Here is a 19651-nt window from a genome sequence, read left to right as displayed (position 1 = left end):
TAGAAGATATTGCATCTTTATGTAACTAGATACCATGTCATATGTTAAGGAGTACTGTACAAGCTTAATGCTAAAAAGGTGAGTGTTTTGCATCTAATTTAGCTTTTAAGCCCAGAGGGAGAAGGTATGAATTAAATAATATGAAATGTTATAATTTATGAAAGATTTATTGGTCCTGGAAAAATTATTTTTATGCCTACATCTGGCATATACTCTTGTTACATAATAGGCATTCAACTCTTTTTTTTCAAGTCATCAAACTGATTTGAATTAAACTCAGAGACCATTGATTTGGAAGGGCAAACATTTCTGCTTATTCAAATCAACATAGGTAACTGTTTTCATATTAGCATTCAGTGAGAATTTCAAAGTACCTTGTAAATATTTAATTAACATTCAGATTAGATTTGTGATTTAGAAGAAACCATTCTTTTGTAGCAGCAGGAGAGGAGGGCCTAGTCAAATGTTTTTTCAGGTATATTCTGTGTTCGACTCACAACAGGTTACCCAGACGATCAGTTAAGTGTATTAATAGAATAGTCTCAGAATTACCCAGTAGAGAGGAAATATATTACACTGAATCATGACTATAGTAAGCCACATGATTTGATAACAGTATATCAAGATGTATGCCTTGATTAAATGAGGCATGCCCTCACCTATAGCTCTATCTTATGGTTTTCTTCATTGCACTAGACTGGGTGTGGTGTGTTGCACAAAAGCAAAGGGCTGTGGGGAAGGAGGGAGAAGGATGGGTTTGAGGGGCTCTGGGGTCCTGGTGTGTAATAATGGCAAAGGACCTTGGTTGGGGGAGAGAGTGTCTTGCAGAGATCTCTCACAGGGAGATGAGCAGTTTACTATAGACCTTTAATCCTCCTGCCAATAATGTGGAGAAGGACACTTGGGAATAAAATCAAGTGTCTCTCTTTAAACTTAGAACCATACTGTTTTTTCAGTTATGTGGCTAAAAATGATTTTGGAAAATTTAAATTATTTGACTGATTTTTAGAAAAGAACATATTTTAATATGCTTTCCTTGTTACAAAAATGACAGTTCTCTTAAAAATGTTGCACAAGTTCCTCCTTGAGTTTTATTTTTTTAGCACAGGCTTTCATTCCTTTACCATATCTGAACCTACTAGGCTGTTAATTACTCTGTGCTTATCTTCTGCAGTGTTATTTAGCCACCTGATTTTTTGCAAAGCCTTTGACTAAATGAAGATACCCAAGGCTAAAAGTTTTACAGTCAATGTTTCACTAATGTTTCTAAAGCTCAGAAAATTTATGTCTCAAAAAACATCATGTCCTAGGCTGAAAGAACATTTCTCTGGTTAGTGAAAATCACTAAAACTGAAACCAACCCTTCCCATTAGCCACGCTAAGAAATTTTCTTTCGAATTACATATTCTTGAAAGCTATGTAATTGAAAAATAATGTAAGTCACTCTTCTCCAACATGTTTTAAGTAATTACTCTTGTCTGAGGGCATACAAATTTCGCTATTTTAAATAGTGATAAAGAAGAATATTAGTGCATAGAAAAAGAAGCAGAGTCATGATACAGTTTAGTGTTAGATTGTACTTCAAATATACAAAGCCCTGGGTTTGATACCTGGAAAAAATACACACACACACACACACACACACACACACACACACACATGCAAATACAAATGCAAATCTTTACCATAATTCTAACTCTTTTGAGTGGTCGCAAATACAGCTAGACTTATTTGTCTTTTCCTAGGCTCCCTTTCTCCTTTTCACTTCCTTTATTCCACTGCTTCTTCCTCCCTCCCTAACATGTATGGTCTTGAACACTTATAGCTGGTGGGGTAGAAAACTTGAACTGCATGTTGGAAGAGTAAAGAATCATTCTAGGTTCAATATGGTGGTGTCCAGTCTCAGTGTGAATTGTAAGGAGTTCACTGAGTTCATGGAATTACTCAAGATGATGAGTACGATTGATGATAGGATATTACATGAAGTAAACACAGTGGTTCCAACATCTTCCTTTGCATGGAAAATTGATGCCAGCCAAACCTGTAAACAACTTTATGAGTCTTTTATGGAAGCTCATACTAGTGGGATCAGAGTCATATAAAATTGTATAACTCAGACCTCATCAGTAGTAAAACATCTTTGAGAAGAGAGAGAAAAGAATTTTGATGATTTAAGGTTATTAAAGCAACTTAGAAAAGAACAAAGTTGAGATGGATGCAATCAGAACTAAGTGTTGAAGAAGTGGTAAATGACAGGAGCTGGAAGGTGTTTAATGAATGCTGTCGAATTCATTTCAAGCCTCCAAAGAATGAATAAAAAGAAACTGTTTTTAAGAGAACTGAATCATCTCATAAAAGGTAAGCATGACAGGTATCAACAAGGTGAGCTTCCTAGCATGATTTCAGAACCAGCAGTCCAAGATGCTTTGTTGACTTCAGCCCCACTTAACCAAGATCTCAAGTATAAATCTGATAATTATAGAGAAATCAGCTGATATTTTATACTGATTATGTATAAAAATAAAAGTTCTGTAACTATTGAAATAATTTTCTGACTCTTAAAAAAAAAGAATCATTCTAGTTATTATTCCCCATTGTAGCCCTGTGTTACCCCTGAAGAAGCCCCCTTTGTATGAACAGTCACAGGGTACTATATAAATCCAAAGCCTAATAAGTGTTAGCTTCAGGAATGAAACAGGCTGACAATAGGTTGAATGAAACAAACATGGCAATACCATGGCTAAAGTAGGTATTTCTTAGTCCAACACCTATGAGTAAAAGTCTAGAGATTCATCGGAATGTTAGAAATGGACCTGTCGGGGGTTGGACGGTGGCGCAGTGGGTTAAGTGCATGTGGCACAAAGCGCAAGGACCGGCGTAAGGATCTCAGTTCGAGTCCCCGGCTCCCCGCCTGCAGGGGAGTCGCTTCACAGGTGGTGTGAAGCAGGTCTGCAGGTGTCTGTTTTTCTCTCCCCCTCTCTGTCTTCCCCTCCTCTCTCCATTTCTCTCTGTCCTATCCAACAACGAACAACATCATCAATGGCAATAATAATAACCACAACACGAGGCTACAACAACAAGGGCAACAAAAGGGGGAAGAAATGGCCTCCAGGAGAGGTGGGTTCATGGTGCAGGCACTGAGCCCAGCAATAACCCTGGAGGAAAAAAAAAAAAAGAAGTGGACCTGTCCTTTGCCCTGAAATTTTCTCTTGGGTACATATCCAAAGAAAGCAAATACACTCATCTAAAGAGACCTATGTACACTTATGTTCATAGAAGAAGAATTTGTAGTAGTCCAAAGTTGGATGCAGCCCTGATGCCCAGAAACAGATGAGTAGTTGTGCTATATACACAATAGAACACTATGCAGCTGTTAAAAAGGACTAATTTATCTCCTTTGCCTCATCTTTGATGAAACGTGAAGTAATAGTACTAAGTGAGATAAGCCAAAAATGGATAAATACTAGGTTATCTGACTCATAGGTGGAACTTAAGAAACAAGAACAGACAGGACAAACACAGTGTAAAACTTGGTGTATGAAATATTGCACCAAAGCAGGACACTCCAGGGAAGGGTTTGGTTGGAAAGGTGTTGAACTCCTGGTGAATGATAGTGGGAAAAGATCTACAATGGGGGAAAGAGTGTTTTGTATACCCCTATCACAAGAAAATCAGATATTGTACTCAGATATTGTGTCAGAGCTATACTGTAAACCATTAATCCATCAATATAGTGGTTGGAAGAAAAAAAGAAGTACTCTCTTATACTTTCATTCTGTCCAGTGTCTCTAGAAATCATGTGTTTAGCACCTTAGGAAAAGGCAAGGAGCAGCTCTGGACATGACTCAGCAGGTAGATTGTAGGACTTCTGTACGGGAGAGCCAGCGTGATCCCTAGCTCCAGGTGCAGAAGCAGTGCTCTGGACTCTCCCATTAAGTAAGATATTTTAAAAGAGAATGTAGGGAATCATCGTATGCTATGTTTATCTCACTAAGCATCTGCTTATTACTCCTTTATCTCAAATATATCCTTGGAAATAATCTGACATTTAAAAATAATGTCATTGCATCTAAGTTATTTTAAATTTACTACCTGTACATCTATCTAATTATATATAAATATATTTAAATTCATTTCAAAAGTTCATATAAATGACAATTATTTTTAAAAATTATAAACAAAATAGACTTAGTCTCTATTCTACAAAGTAGAAATTTACATATTTCTCAGAAGCACACACACACACACACCTATATATATATATTAAATCTCACATTGACTTTAACAAGTTTCATTGTTATGGTTCCTGCATCATACAGACATTTGGCAGTGTTTAGATGCAGTCTTATTCGTTCTCTTTATCAGTCTGTTACCTTGATCAAACCATTTCATCTCCTGAAACTTTAGTCTTCATCTCTAAAATGTAATGAATAAGCTAGATTATCTCTAAATCCCCTTCTAACTTTGTTTAACACTTGTGGACATTATTATAGGTAGCATTCTAGTACCTACATATAACAAGTAATGACAAAACAAAAACAAATAAAGAAATTAATTAATGAGGGCCTGCGGATCTTTGCAAAGGCAACACACCAGACTTTCAGGCCTGACGAACTAGAGATCATAGGTCCAACCCCTGGTTGCCAGAGCTAAGCAGTGTTCTCATCTCTCTCTTTCTCCATTTCCACCTAAATACCTAATGTCTTCCAAAAATAAGAAAGACATGAATAAACAGCAAATTCTTAAAAAAAAATTTAAAATTTTCATTTACCTGCGTAAATGTCAGTGTTATACTTAAGTGACTCCTAATTAATCTTAAATAATTACTTTTTTTTTTTTTTTTACATTTTTATGTTATTACAGCAGTGAGTGTGTAGGTAGCAGTTGTATAAAAAAAAAATTCTGAGATCTGTTGTATTGCACCAAAGCAAAGGCCTGAAGGTGAGGGGGTGGGGGAGGTTAGTAGGGGTCCTTTCAGGTCCTGGTGCATGATGGAAGAGACTAAGGCTGGGAGTGAGAATGTTTTGCAGAAAACTGAGAAATTTTGTACATGTACCAATAACTATATTTACTACAAAACATAAATATCCCTAATAAAATATATATATATATATTTAAATCTTAGGTTTAATAGATATCTTCTATTTAATCTAACACAGGTTTGGTCTTTTATATGGCCATCCACTCTTCTGCCAATGTAGTCGTTTTAGTTCATGGTGCACCCTAAAGATATTGCTCAATTAAAAGTGAAAATAGGGGGCCCACCAGCGGTAGTGCAGTGGGTTAAGCACACATGGCGGGAAGTACAAGGACCAGCATAAAGATCCCAATTAGAGCCCCTAGCTCCCCACCTGCAGGGGGTTCGCCTCACAAGTGGTGAAGCAGTCTGTAGGTGTATATCTTTTTTTTAAATTTTTATTTATAAAAAGGAAACATTGATAAAACCATAGGATAAGAGGGGTACAACTCCACACAATTCCCACCACCAGATCTCCGTATCCCATCCCCTCCCCTGATAGCTTTCCTATTCTTTATCGTTCTGGGAATATGAACCCAAGGTCACTGTGGGATGCAAACAAGGTTGATGGTCTGGCTTCTGTAATTGCTTCCCTGCTGAACATGGGCGTTGACTGGTTGATCCATACTCCCAGCCTGTCTCTCTCTTTCACTAGTAGGGTGGGGCTCTGGGGAAGTGGAGCTCCAGGACACACTGGTGGGGTTGTCTGTCAAGGGAAGTCTGGTCGCATCCTGCTAGTATCTGGAACCTGGAGGTTGAAAAGAGAGTTAACATACAAAGCCAAATAAATTGTTGACCAATCATGGACCTAAAAGCTGGAATAGTGCAGATGAAGAGTTGCGGGTTGCGGGGGGGGGGGGGGGGAGTGTCTCTGTTTTGTAGATAGCTAGTAGGCATATTTTAGTTATATTACAAAGGGTCTGTGGCTGTACTAGTGGTGTTTTGTTTTGTTTTGTTTTGTTTTGCCTGAGGCTGAAATCTGATATGCAGGTGGACCCTAATTATTGTCTGGGGAGATGATGTCATGACTGGCAGAAGGACCAGAAAGATGGATCAGGGAAGAGAGAGAGTAGCTCCCAAATATGGGAAAAGTGTATAAATATTGTTGATGGTAAACCCCATCGATTTGATCTGATCTGGGGCCCATATTCAGCTTAGGAGCCTATGTGACCTCTGCATCCCTGTAGATCTGAGCTCACATTCTGTGGTCATGAGTAGGAACATTCCAAGCTGCCCCAATATCAGGACCCATCTTCCTCAGGTATGGCACAGAGTATATTGTCCAGCTTCCATTCAGAGAATGGAGCATTCTCTACCATTGTTGATCCAAGTTGAGGGCAAGGTCCTGTGGGGGCCCACAAAGGGGTCTATTGTGTTGTTCCTGATAGAAATGAAAAATTGTTCTAGGTCACTGATTGTCGGAGAAATGCAAATAAAGACAACATTGAGATACCATCTCACCCCTATGAGAATGGCATACATCAAAAAAGACAGTAGCAACAAATGCTGGAGAGGCTGTGGGGACAGAGGAACACTTCTGAACTGCTGGTGGGAATGTAAACTGGTCCAGCCTCTGTGATGCAGGTGTCTACCTTTCTCTCTCCCCTGTCTCCCCTCCTATCTCAATTTCTCTCTGTCTTATCCAACAACAACAACATCAATAACAATAATGACAACAACAAGGACGACAAAAAATGGGAAAAATGGCCTCCAGGAGCAGTGGATGCGTGGTGCAGGCACCAAGTCCCAGTGATAACCCTGGAGGCAAAAAAGAAAAAAAAAAGTGAAAATATGGAGGACTGGGAGGTAGTGCAGAGTAGGTTAAGCACAGAGTAGGTTAAGCACAGAGTAGGTTAAGCGCATATGGCGCAAAACTTAAGGACCGGCATAAGGATCTCGGTGTTTCACAGGCGGTGAAGCAGGTCTGCAGGTGTCTATCTTCCTCTACCCCTCTCTGTCTTCCCTTCCTCTCTCGATTTGCAGCAACAAAGGTAACAAAATGGGGGAAATGGTTTCCAGGAGGAGTGGATTCTTGGTGCAGGCTCTTCTTCTTCTAGCGTTTGTCCTTCTTCCGTAGCCAGTCAACAGCGTCAGGTTGAGCCTGATGTAAAGTTTTGAGACCTCCTTTGAATCTGGAGAGGTGGCAGTCGTTGACTATGTGGGTCATAGTCTGTCTGTAGCCGCAGGGGCAGTTCGGGTCGTCTCTGGCTCCCCAGCGATGGAACATAGCGGCGCACCGGCCATGGCCTGTTCGATAGCGATTGAGGAGGGCCCAATCATAACGTGCTAGGTCAAAGCCGGGTTGACGCTTGCAGGGGTATGTGATGAGGTGTTTGTTCTTTACCTCAGCTGACTGCCAACTCTGTTTCCAAGAGACTGTAACAGAGAAGTTCAGTGTAGGCGTAGGGGACCAGATTGGGTGACGAGACGTCAAGCGTTGGACAGGGTGGGCAAAGATATCCACGTATATTGGCAGATCCGGTCGAGTGTAGACGTGGGAAATGAACTTAGATGATGCCGCATCCCGACGAATATCTGGCGGGGCGATGTTGCTAAGAACTGGCAGCCATGGAACCGGGGTGGAACGGATGGTTTCAGAAATTATCCTCATGGAGGAATATAATTTGGAATCGACCAAATGGACATGGGGGCTACGGAACCATACTGGGGCACAGTATTCTGCAGTGGAATAGCATAATGCCAGAGATGATGATCATAGTGTGGAAGCGCTCGCGCCCCATGAGGAGCTGGCCAGTCTTGCAATGATGTTATTCCTCGCGCCCACCTTTGCTGCAGTTTTTATGAGATGTTCATGAAATGACAGAGTGCGATCGAGAGTAACGCCAAGATAGACTGGCTGGGCTTCATGCTGGATTCTCGTATCACCAAGCTGCACATTAAGCTTGCGCGAGGCCAAGGCATGGTGTAGATGGAAAACAGATGATACCATTTTTGCAGTGCTAGGGATTTTTTTTAGTCCCCATTTTTTACAGTAATCAGATATCAGAGACATGTCTTTCGCGAGTGTTTCCTCGAGGATGTCGAACTTGGATGCCTGAGTTGCACAGCAGATGTCATCGGCGTAGATGAACTTCCTTGAAGAAGTTTCTGGGAGGTCATTGATGTAAATATTAAATAGCGTAGGAGCCAGAACAGAGCCCTGGGGGAGGCCACTTGAGACAGGTCTCCATCTGCTAGACTTGTCACCCAGATGCACCCGGAATCTTCTGTTTTGGAGAAGAAACGATATAGTGTTGGCCACCCATGGAGGCAGGCATCTTGAGATCTTGACTAGGAGACCACGGTGCCAGACCGTGTCATAGGCTGCTGTGAGATCAACAAAGATAGCACCCGTCTTTAAATTCTTCTGGGATCCATTTTCAATGTAAGTTGAGAGGGCCAGGGCTTGTTGGCAGGTAGATCTTCCTGGGCGGAAACCAGCTTGGGCGGGTGATAGGAATTTCTCTGTAAGATGAGAAATACGTGACAGAAACAGCCTCTCAAGGAGTTTGTAACACACAGAGAGGAGAGAAATTGGTCTATAGCTGGCGGCCAGTGTTGGGTCTTTCTTTGGTTTCAAAACCGCTATAATCTTCGCACAACGTCAAACTTTGGGCATAGACTCAGATTCCAAGATGTGGGACAGGAATGAAGCGAGCCACTTCTTTGCCGCGGGACCCAGGTTAAGAATGAGTTCTGGGGTGATGTTATCATAGCAGCAGCTGTTCCTGGTTTAACCCTCTTCAAAGCGTCTTCCATTTCAAACAGTGTAAAGGGAGAGAGTTTTGGAGATGGACAAGATAACCGGAAGTGGGATGACCACTCATGGGAAATTTCTCTTTTCTAGACTGGGTCGATCTTAGCACGTCCAACAGGTTCTGAGCCCCAGCAATAACCCTGGAGACAAAAGAAAAGATATATTTTTTTAAAAAAGTGAAAATATACTCTAACTTAAAATGTGTATATACTCCAAAGAGTTACATTTATTATAGCATCATGAAGCAATGACAAAATGGGTCTAATTATGCTCCTTTAGCTCTATCTCTGATCCATGGAAATAGCAATAACCATTTCACCAAAGAAAAAGTTTTCTTTCTCATACATGAATTTGATCAGTTTGTGACTTTTTGATGTATGCACATGACAAAAATAAGATAATAAGAAGAAGCAACATGTTCCACAGTACTTCACAATATTCTAGTTATATAATCCTCCTGAAATTATTTTTTTCTCTGACACCAGTAAACATAAGTGCTTAAAGCATTTTTAAAGTTATTTTTTCACACCAGCTGTTTACTTATTTGCCAAGTCAATGGTGTAACATAATGAACAAATATTTTAAAACTAAAAGAACCTAAAAGGTTTTCTAATTGGATCTCTTTATTTATAGACAAATAATTAGGAACTGGAAAGGTGCTTAATTTGCCATAGCTTGAGATAATCATAGCCTTTGATGCACTTATCATTTCCCATCTTGAGCTCTGTCTAGTATCTCCTATTCTGTCATTTGGGTGCAGACAAAAGCCTAGTCAAACTTAGTAAGGCTGTACAATGCCCTAGGAACTCCTGACTCGCTACCTTTTTCCAGACTATTATTTCCTCTGCATGGAATTCATATCTTTTCAACTGAAATTATCCAAATAGAAATCACCTGTCTAATGCTATTTTAAATGACATGTCATTCATTAACTGGGTATGTCTTATCAATCAACCATACTTTCCATGAGAAAGGAAAAATAATATATTGCCCATGAACAGCTTTAAAGGCAGAAAGTTGATGCATTTTCTCATTTGTATCTAAGAAAATAGAACAATTGGATCAGTGTTGATGAATTTGTATTCATTTTCCTAGCGGTTCTAAGCAGTTGTAGATGTTGTTTCCCCCACCCTAGACTATTGTAGGATTCTTGTGATTCAGTGATTTGGACATCTTCATCCAAAATTAGGTGTGGTTGTGAAATATTGTACAGCTACTTCAGTGATAATTTCTTTGAATGGAAAATTCCAAAATGACGTGAGGGATACAGCATAATGGTTAAACAAATAGGCTCTCATGTCTGAGGCTCTGAGGTTCCAGGTTCAATCCCCAACTACCATAAACCAGAGCTGACTAGTGTTCTGGGTGGAAGTAAGGAAGTAAGGAAAGAAGGAAGGAAGGAAGGAAGGAAGGAAGGAAGGAAGGAAGGGAGAGGGAGAAAGGAACGGAAGAAGGAAAAAAAGAAAATTCCAAAATTAAAGTTTAACTGATGGTATTATTCTAGCTTTACAAGTAAAGCTATATCCTAAATGAAGAAGATGGCACTATTGTTATCATCTGCTGTAAGGGAACAAAGCATAATGATTACACAAAAAGACTCCCCAGATTCCAAGGTCTGGGGTCAATTTCCTGCATCACCATAAGTTAGAATTGAGCAATGCTCTGGATTCAAATAATTTGCTATTATCACTTATTTTTTATTTTTATTGATTTAATTATGATCAATAAGTTCATTGGATAAAAGGGTATAATTCCACACAATTACCACCACCAGAGTTCTGCATCCATCCTATCCCTTCCATTGGAAGCTTTCTTATTCTTTTTTTTTTTTTTTTTTTTGCCTCCAGGCTTACCGCTGGTACTCTGGTGCCTGCACTATGAATCCACTGCTCCTGGAGGCTATTTTTTTCCCTTTTGTTGCCCTTCCTTGTTGTTTATTATTGTTGCTATTGCCATCAATGTTGTTGGATAGGACAGAGAGGAGGGGAAGAAAGAAGGGGGAGAGAAAGACACCTGCAAACCTGCTTCACGGCTTGTGAAGCAACCCCCCTGCAGGTGGGGGGCAAAGGGTTCAAATCGGGATTCTTATGCTGGTCCTTGTGCTTCATGCCATGTGCACTTAACCCACTGCGCCATCACCCAGTCTGACTTTCCTATTCTTTATCCTGTGGGTGTATGGACACAGGATCATTTATGGGGTACAGATGGTGGGAGGTCTGGCTTCTATAATTGCTTCTCCACTGGATGTGGGTGTTGGCAGGTTTGATCCATACTCCCAGCCTGCTTTTGTCTTTCCCTATTGAGGCAGGGCTGTGTACACATTGGTGAGGTCATCTGTCCAGGGAACTCATGTTGGTGTCATGGTAGCATCTGCAACTTGGTGGCTGAAAAAGCCCTAAGATATAAAGCAGAAAAAAAGATTTATTTAATAATCAGGAATCTGAAGGTAAGAATATTGCAGATGAAATTTGGGGTCTCCATTTTGAAAAAAGCTAGGCAGTCTATTTTAAGTATATTCCAAGGTGCCCATGACTTTACTAATCTTTTCCTGAGCCTGACAGGTAACATGCAGGTGGGCTAAAGGTACTGTTAGAGGAGATGGTGCCAGAGTTGGAAATAAGACTAGAAAGCTGTATCAGCACAGAGAGAAGCTCCCAAATATAGAAAAAGTATATAAATACCATTGACTATAACCCCATTGCTCTTTCTATGTTTTGCTACCTGGTAGCCCACTGATACATGTCCACTGCGTATAATTTCTGAGCATGGGAGTGTTCAAATAACTGTTAGCATTAATTTTATCACCAGAAAACACATATTTAGTTCTTTTGTGTGATTTAGCTAAACAAAACCAAACAAGCTTAAAAGTGATAAATTTTGAAATGCTCAGTGATTTTAGACAATAACTGACTTAAATTATGAACATCCAAAGGAACACTGATATTTTTCTCATAGTCTCTTCTATGTCAGAATTTAATTTGCACAGACTCTCTATATTTATTAAAGAGAGAAAGCTTTCATTCTGTTACAATCTGCCAACATTTTTTTTTCATAAAACATTAACTACAGATTATTGTTCTGACCCTTGCCAGAGAGCAGGCATTTGTCATAAGAAAAGAATCCAAAAGAGAGTATAAGAACCACATTGCCCCAGATGTAATAGCATTTCCCTGGAGAAATAAACCTCCCTCTAGCAGCTGGGTTAACAGACTCTATCTCTAAAGGCATATAAGATTCTGGGAGTGGGGACCATAGTCCTGCTGATAACTGATCCATAGATGATGTCTGTAAAGGGCATAATATTAAGATAAAGCATTTTGAGTCAGCCCAACTGTGAAATCACAGTACTTCCTATATATGCCAGACAGTTGAAAATAAGGGACTCAGTGGTAGGAGATCTAGATAGAGATAGAAGTTGGAGGCCCACCAGTTTTGAAACAGAGAACATGGGAGCAAAAGGGATACTTCTTCACTGTTGGTGGAGTGCAAAATGGTCCAACCATTGTGGCAAGCAATTTGAAGATTTATTGGGACATTGGGAATGAACCTACTCTATGACACAGCAATTCCTCTCCCGGGAATGTATCCAAAGGAGACAGAAACACCTCTAGCTGAAGAGATCTTCACAGTTTGTAATTACGGTAACCTGGAAGCAAGCCAGATGTCTAACATCAGATGAGTGGCTAAAAAAATTACGGTATATATACACTATGGAATACTACTCGTTTGTTAAAAATGATGAGGTTGTCTCCTCCTGGATCAAACATGAAGACATCTGTTGAGTGAGATAAGCCAAAAAGGGAAAGACAAAGGACAAACACCAAATGGTCTCACTTATTAGTGGGACTTAATAAAACAGGGACAGGGAGGGAGAGAACAAAGTGAAACATGGGCTGAACATGGTGTATTGCACCAAAGCAAAAGATTCTGGGGAGGGAGGATAAAAAGAAAACTTTGGGGGCCTATTACATAATGAAGTGTAAGCATATGTGAATGATTTCACTGTAAAGCATTAAACGTCTCATAGGAAAGAAAGGTGGGATAGAAAATAAAATGCTTAGGCATAATATCTAACAAAATATGTAAAACATTTATAGGAGGAAAACTATAAATTCTGTCAAAGGAATTAAATTAAAAAAAAAAAAGAAAGAATACACTGAAGTCATCGTGACCTCCTTGGTCTCCTTTGGGGGATATCTAAGGTGAGGATCACTGCTAGACTATATTCTATTTTCTGATGCCAGTCCTTATATGTTCTATAAGATATTAACTGGTGGGCAGGGGAGACAGCTTAATGGTTATGCAAACAGACTCTCATGCCTGAGGCTCCTAAATCCCAGGTTCAATCCCCTGCACCACCATAAGCCAGAGCTGAGCAGTGCTCTGGTGTTTCTCTCTCTCTGTGTGTGTCTCTCTCTCTGAATCTCTCTCAAAAAATAAAATAAATAAAATTAAAAAAATATATATTAACTGGTGAAGTACTATAATGTCTTGAATTATGCTTGAGCATACTCTGATCAGCATGTAAGTTCCAGCTAGCCACTTGAGGTGCATGGGTTGATTGAATGTAGAATTGACAAGGTTGACCTCAGTATGTTCTCGTCATGTATTTAGAAACAATACTGTTGCAAAATATATCGTAACATGAAGAGACATGAGACATGTCTGGATTGTCTTAGTTTGTGCAGAAGTGACAGTAAAAACTGATACTTATCCAGATACATATTTTTCCTTGGAGCTCACTGGGATAGTATACTGATTTGCCCTGTATGCAGCCTGGGTTCAATCCTAGCCCCCCACACATTGAAGAAAGCTTCAGCAGAGGGTTTTCTTTCACTCTCTCTCTCTCTCTCTGCCTGATGTAAAAATAAATATGTAAAGTAAATAAGTAAGTAAATAAATCAACTAGTTTATGAGAAAAAATATATGATCAAAAGGAAATATTTGCTTTATACTATATTTTGTTGCCCTACTTTTATTTGATTTTAATTTTCATCCATTTGCATAAGTATGAGTGCTTAGATAGGTAGATAACTACAGGAGATCTGTAAGCTGCAGTTATATGACTGATAACTGTGCCTTAAGCTAGTTTTCTATAAATTTTCAATTTTGGTGTTAATATTGGTTGATGATATAAAAAGGATTGCTTTTTAATTATAAATTTCTAGTAGAAAATAACACTATTTAACTCTAATTGAAATATCAATTTTAGGGTCAGGAAGTATCATTGATTCTTATATAACAGTAATGTGGTTTGAAAATCTCCTATAGTTATGAATAGGTAGACTAGTGAATAATTGCAGAAAGAGCATCTAATTGTGTATTGTTTAAACTTAAAGTGGTCTTTATTGTATTCATTTGTTATGGTTTCCAAACAAAGCAACAATAGCATTTAAAAATAATTTTAAAAATAAATCACCTTTAAATGATTACACCATATTATGTTTGAGAATTATAGCAGTTTTTTTTTTATTTGTGTATGACTGTTGATGATAAAATAATGATGAACTGAAAATGTCCTTAGCCTAAAAAGACACACATGGGAATGAGGTGAGGGGGAGGTTATGATATTAGTCTGTGAGAGTAGATAGCATAATGTCATGCCAGAATAATAGATAGCAGGTGTTCAGAGAAGCATTGGTAACTAAAATTACCAAAATATAAATAGCAGAAATGAAACTGAGGACCCAGTCATGGAATCCAAGTATTCTAGAATATTTGGAAAATCAGACAAACAAAACTGAATCATGTATTAAAAGCCAAGAAAGAGTCAGAAATAACTGACACTACATATTAGACTTAAAAAAGAAAAATGATTAGACCAAAAAGTAGTAAGCACTCAGGAGCTAAGAGGATGGGAAGCAGCAGTTTGAGATAATGCCAGAGAGAGGGTAATGCATAAGCCAAATCAAGGAAAGCATAAGAGGCACCTTTCAAGAAAACCTCAAAATTAAGGCAACTTCTACGTCAGACAGAAAGTTTTTACACATTTCCTGCTGGGGTAGAAGCAGTTTTTCAGAGTGCAATCAGTTTAAGGCTTTCAAGTAGGAATGTCTGTGCCCTGTCAGAAAGAAGGCACATGATTTTTCCTGGAGAAGGAAATATTGTCCTTTGCCAAGAAAAAAAAATTAGTCAAGATAAAGAAAATGAAAATTATGGTATTTTATAGCCTAGCAATCTTAGATAAAAAATATTCCATCTTTTGTTTTTAATATTGATTTACTGGCACTAGGTGGTGGCTTAGCTGGTAGAGTATATCCTTTACCATATGTAACACCCTGGGTTGAAGCCCTGGTCCCACCTAGGAGCAACACATGGATGGCACCAGGGGAGACTAGTAGATGGTGGATTGCTACTAAGGAGTCTCTCCTCTCTCTCTCAAAATAAAGGAAAATGAGAAAATTAGCCCCAGGTAGGTCATTCACTGATACCGTATATGAACAAGCCTTTCTTTCACTCCCTAGTACCATAAATGTAAAATAAAATTAAAATTAAAACAAACAAGAAGAAAACATTAATTTATCAATTGTTACTTTTTATCAGAGAAGCACACCAAAGTAATATTTCATCATATGTGGTGCTGGGGATTTAACCCCAGGTTTCATGCATACAAGATATGCACTCTGTAGCTGAGTCATTTCCCCAGCCCCCAAATATTCCATCTCTGAATATCTATCATCCTTTTTTTTTTTAAAGAATGAGCATTATTCATGTGTTATAGTGAGAGTTTGGAGGACAGAAGATGTCAGAAAGGCTGGTCGTGACTTACTTTCCTAAACTTTCTAGGGAAAAAGGGAGAAAAATGTTCAATACTGTTCCTGCCTGACCTCCTGTGAGGTTAGAAACATTGATTTTTGCTGTCTCCATGCTCATCTCCAAAATGCTGAGTGTCACATGTTACTCGGAATACTGTGAGAAGCAAGTTGAGCATGGTGAGGCTTTTCCCATTGAAAAATGGGGAACTGAGGAAATGAATCTCCCTGTCAGACTCCCTCTTGTTAAGGTAGAGCTGGGGAGAAAATATAGGTCCCAGTTTTCGCTTCCCTGTCAGCCTCTCCTCGTCTCCAGAAACCCTGTATTTTTCTGCCCCCAGGGGCTCTGCACTCCTTAAAACATTAAGCCAGCCCCCCCTTCACCCTGCATTCTTTGAAACAGTGGCCCACCCTTTTATTATTTACATATCAATGTTCTGCTTTATCTAACAAATAACTTAAGGCCTCCTCCCCCCTACTCCCCTTCCCCCCCAGGGTATTATTAATCCTACCAGTTAAACCCCTAACAACAGTTGCTAAGGAAGTCCCTACCTTTCCCAGCCTCCCCCCTTTACCTTTCTCCTTAGTTTCCTAACCATATATGGTATTGTCAAGCCACTTCCATTTCCAACTTGGGTCTTCTGTTTTCGGGCTCAAGGAGCATGTGCAGCTGACAGAGAGGCTGGCACTGCCCTTTGTGGTTTGCGCCATGTGGCTTAACCAGGTGTGCTACCACCTGACTCTGGGCACTCGGATGAATAAAGATTTGAATGGCCTAGCCACCACAAGCTCGGTTCCTGGGTCATCTCTCTCTCTCTCTCTCTCTCTCTCTCTCTCTCATTTTTTCTCTCTCGCGAGCGCGAGCGCACATTGCTAGCCCAACAACATCTTGTTTGAGTGTAAGGACAATAACTGACTTCTGTCTACCAGATTCTTATCGAAGATGAAATAATTCTAACCATTAATAAGTGATGTATATACAGCTACTGTTTACTACTTACAGTTGGGAAAATGTAGAGATGAGAAGTACAGGTTATGTGACTGTCATAGTGTTAAAAATTGATAGTCTTCAGGGGTGGGGGTAAATAGCTTAGGTGTTGTACCAAGAGACTCCTAAGCCTGAGGCTTCAAAATTTCAGGTTTAATTCCCCCCACACACTACCATAACCAGAGCTGAGTAGTGCTCTGCTAAAAAAGGAAGGAATGAAGGAAGGTAAGAAAGAAGGAAGGAAGGAAGGAAAAAAAGAAGGAAGGAGAAATGGTAGCCTTGGGCAGTGAAATAGGTCATTTGGATAATGTCCTGTTTTCTTATATGTGTGACCCAGGTTCACTGCATTAAGGGAACCCTTGGTACAGTGATCTCTTTTACTCTCTCTCTCTCTCCCTTCTGTCTCTCTATCTCTCTCCCTAGGGAGAGATACAGAGGCAACCTCAGCATCCATCTTGTCCATCCAGCTATGAGTCAGTTTCACTAATGTGACACTGCTGTCTCACAAACCTTTCAAGAATTCATTCTTGACTTGACTAGTCATAAAAACGGAAGTCTTGATTTCTGCTTGAAGATAATGAAATAGAAAAATAGATGAATAATAAATGTATGCTCCCCTTGTATCTGATGTGCTGCACCCCACCCCATCCCACATTCCTAAATAGGATGGCATAAGACAGTGGTGCTATAAGATAAGGACAAATGAGAAACAACTTGGCCAGAATAGACTCCAGACTCTTATCTCAGCTGGCACCAAGGCGGAAGGTCTTTTGCCTGCTTTGTGTCATAGAACAGTCACCTTGTATTCATTCTTGGGAAATAATTCATCTGGCCTGTCTCCCCTTGTAACCGAAATGTAACTATGCTGTAAACTCTATTTAAGCCTGTGCTGTTCCTTTGTTAGAGGCAAAGAACTTCCTAGAGCTATCTAGATCTCTCCCCTTACAGTGGAGTAAAACCCTTCTCTTTTCACCACACCAGGCTCTGGACTCCTATTTGGGGATGAATTTCTGTAGCAATACCACTACTTGTAGAAGTAATGAAGAGCCATATTCACCTTAGAATCCTATGTGACCTCTGCATCCCTGTAGATCTAAGCTCACATTCTGTGGTCATGAGTAAGAATGTTCCAAGCTGCCCCAGTTTCAAAACCCATCTTCTTCAGGTGGAAGATAGAGTGGATATGGTTCCCAGATCAGATCAAATCAAATCAGTGGGATTTACAGTGAACAATATTTATACACTTTTCCCTTATTATGGAGCTACTCTCTTCTTTGATCCAGCTTTCTGGTCCTTTTTCCAGCCATGACATCATCTCACCACATAATAACGTGGCTCCACCTGCATATCAGATGTCAGGCTCAAAAAAAAAAAAAAGCTAGTATAGTCATGGGCCCTATGGAATATAACTAAAATAGGCTTACTATCTACAAAACAGAGACCCCCAAATCTTCATCTGCACTAATCCAGCCTTTAGGTTCATGATTAGTCAACAATTTTTTTGGCTTTATGTATTAACTCTTCTTTCAGCCACCAGGTACCAGATGCTATCATGATGCCAACCGGACTTTCCTGGGCAGACAACCCCACCATTGTGTCCTGGATCCCTACCTCCCCAGAGCCCCGCCCCACTAGGGAAAGAGAGAGACAGGCTCGGAGTATAGATTGACCTGTCAACACCCATGTTCAGTGGGGAAGCAATTGTAGAAGCCAGACCTTCCACCTTCTGCACCCCATAATGACCCTGGGTCCATACTCCCAGAGGGTTAAAGAATAAGGAAGCTATCAGGGTGATGGGATACAGAGTTCTGGTGCTGGGAATTGTGTGGAGTTGTACTCTCTTATCCTATGGTTTTTGTCAGTGTTTCCTTTTTATAAATAAAAATTATATAAAAAAGTAGTGAAGACAATGCAACAGAAACTTTGTTGAATTTTAGTTTCCTGGAAGAATTTGAGGAATAGGCTGGTAGCTCTTGCACTAAAACACTTACATCGACATGCACACAGACTTAAGATTAGGCTTCCAATCCCCATCTGCAAGGGGAAAGCTTCATTCACATCCAGTGGAGCAGTGCTGCAGATATCTCTTAACCGGTCTCTCTCTCCCTCCCTACTTCTCTTTATACCATAAGAAAGAAAAATAAAAAATAAAAAACAACCAAAAAAAAAAATAAATAATGGCCTTCCGGAATGGCACCTTCCTCCAAGAATAATCCTGGTGGAGGAGAGAAAAAGATGTGAGTGATCTTACTTTTTTCTATATACAATTTTATTTAGAAATAAAAACCCTAACAGCTGTTTTTTAAATCTGTAGGCATGATGGACATTTAATACAGGATTGGTTTTTAATAAATTATTTTTGGGGGAATGGGTAGTGGTGCACCTGGTTGAGCACACATGTCACAATGTGCAAGGACCCCTGTTCAAGCCCCCAGACCCCACCTGCAGGGGGAAAGCTTTGTGAGTGGTCAAGCAGAACTGCAGGGATTGCTCTGTCTCGCTCCCATCTCTACCACCTCCTTCCCTCTCTTTATGGCTGTCTCTATCCAATAAATAAATAAATATAATAAAAAAATTTAAAAAGAAATAAAAATTATTTTTTGTTCTACCTTTTTTGTATGATTAAACAATGGTCAACATTCTCTGCCACAGTTCTGTCCCCACCCTACTGCCACTCTTCCCCACCCCCAACTCCACCTCCACAGCTATAACCTTTTTTTTTAAGTTCATATGTTTCAATTACCTATATAAACCCCTCTGATAAAAGAGGTAATGTATGATAGCAGACATTAAGAAACTACTCTTGCTTATTATTGGTTATTATTCTGGAGAAACTGAAAAAAAAAAAAAAAGTAAGAAAAGAATTCCACAAAGTGCATTCACTTTTTCTTTCAAATGGTAGAGAGCCCTGAATATGGAGAGCATCATTCTGACCCTTAAGCGGTTCTTTTTTAGCCTGCCATTTCACAATGTAGCCTTCTACTCCATAAAAAGTTCCTTAGAAAGCCCACCAGTGGTGGGGACTATTTTCATATAGCCGTATCCTTTTATAGCAGCCTAGCAGCAGAGTGACCACAATAAATTATGCACTGCTCTGTAAGACTATGACACAGTGAGCTAGTGGAACAGCAGGGGTG

The 19651-nt window shown here is 39.7% G+C and overlaps 1 protein-coding gene and 1 pseudogene across 1 annotated transcript in view; both read left to right on the top strand.

Annotated features, from left to right (window-relative positions):
* DPYD (dihydropyrimidine dehydrogenase) overlaps window positions 1–19651 on the top strand; it is a 944675-nt gene that overhangs the window by 616912 nt on the left and 308112 nt on the right. The window lies entirely within an intron of this gene.
* LOC103116995 (protein MIX23-like) lies at window positions 1887–2376 on the top strand (annotated as a pseudogene).

This window comes from Erinaceus europaeus, chromosome 11, assembly GCF_950295315.1.
Source record: "Erinaceus europaeus chromosome 11, mEriEur2.1, whole genome shotgun sequence".
Lineage (NCBI taxonomy): Eukaryota > Metazoa > Chordata > Mammalia > Eulipotyphla > Erinaceidae > Erinaceus > Erinaceus europaeus.
This window is presented reverse-complemented; position numbering and strand designations above follow the sequence as displayed.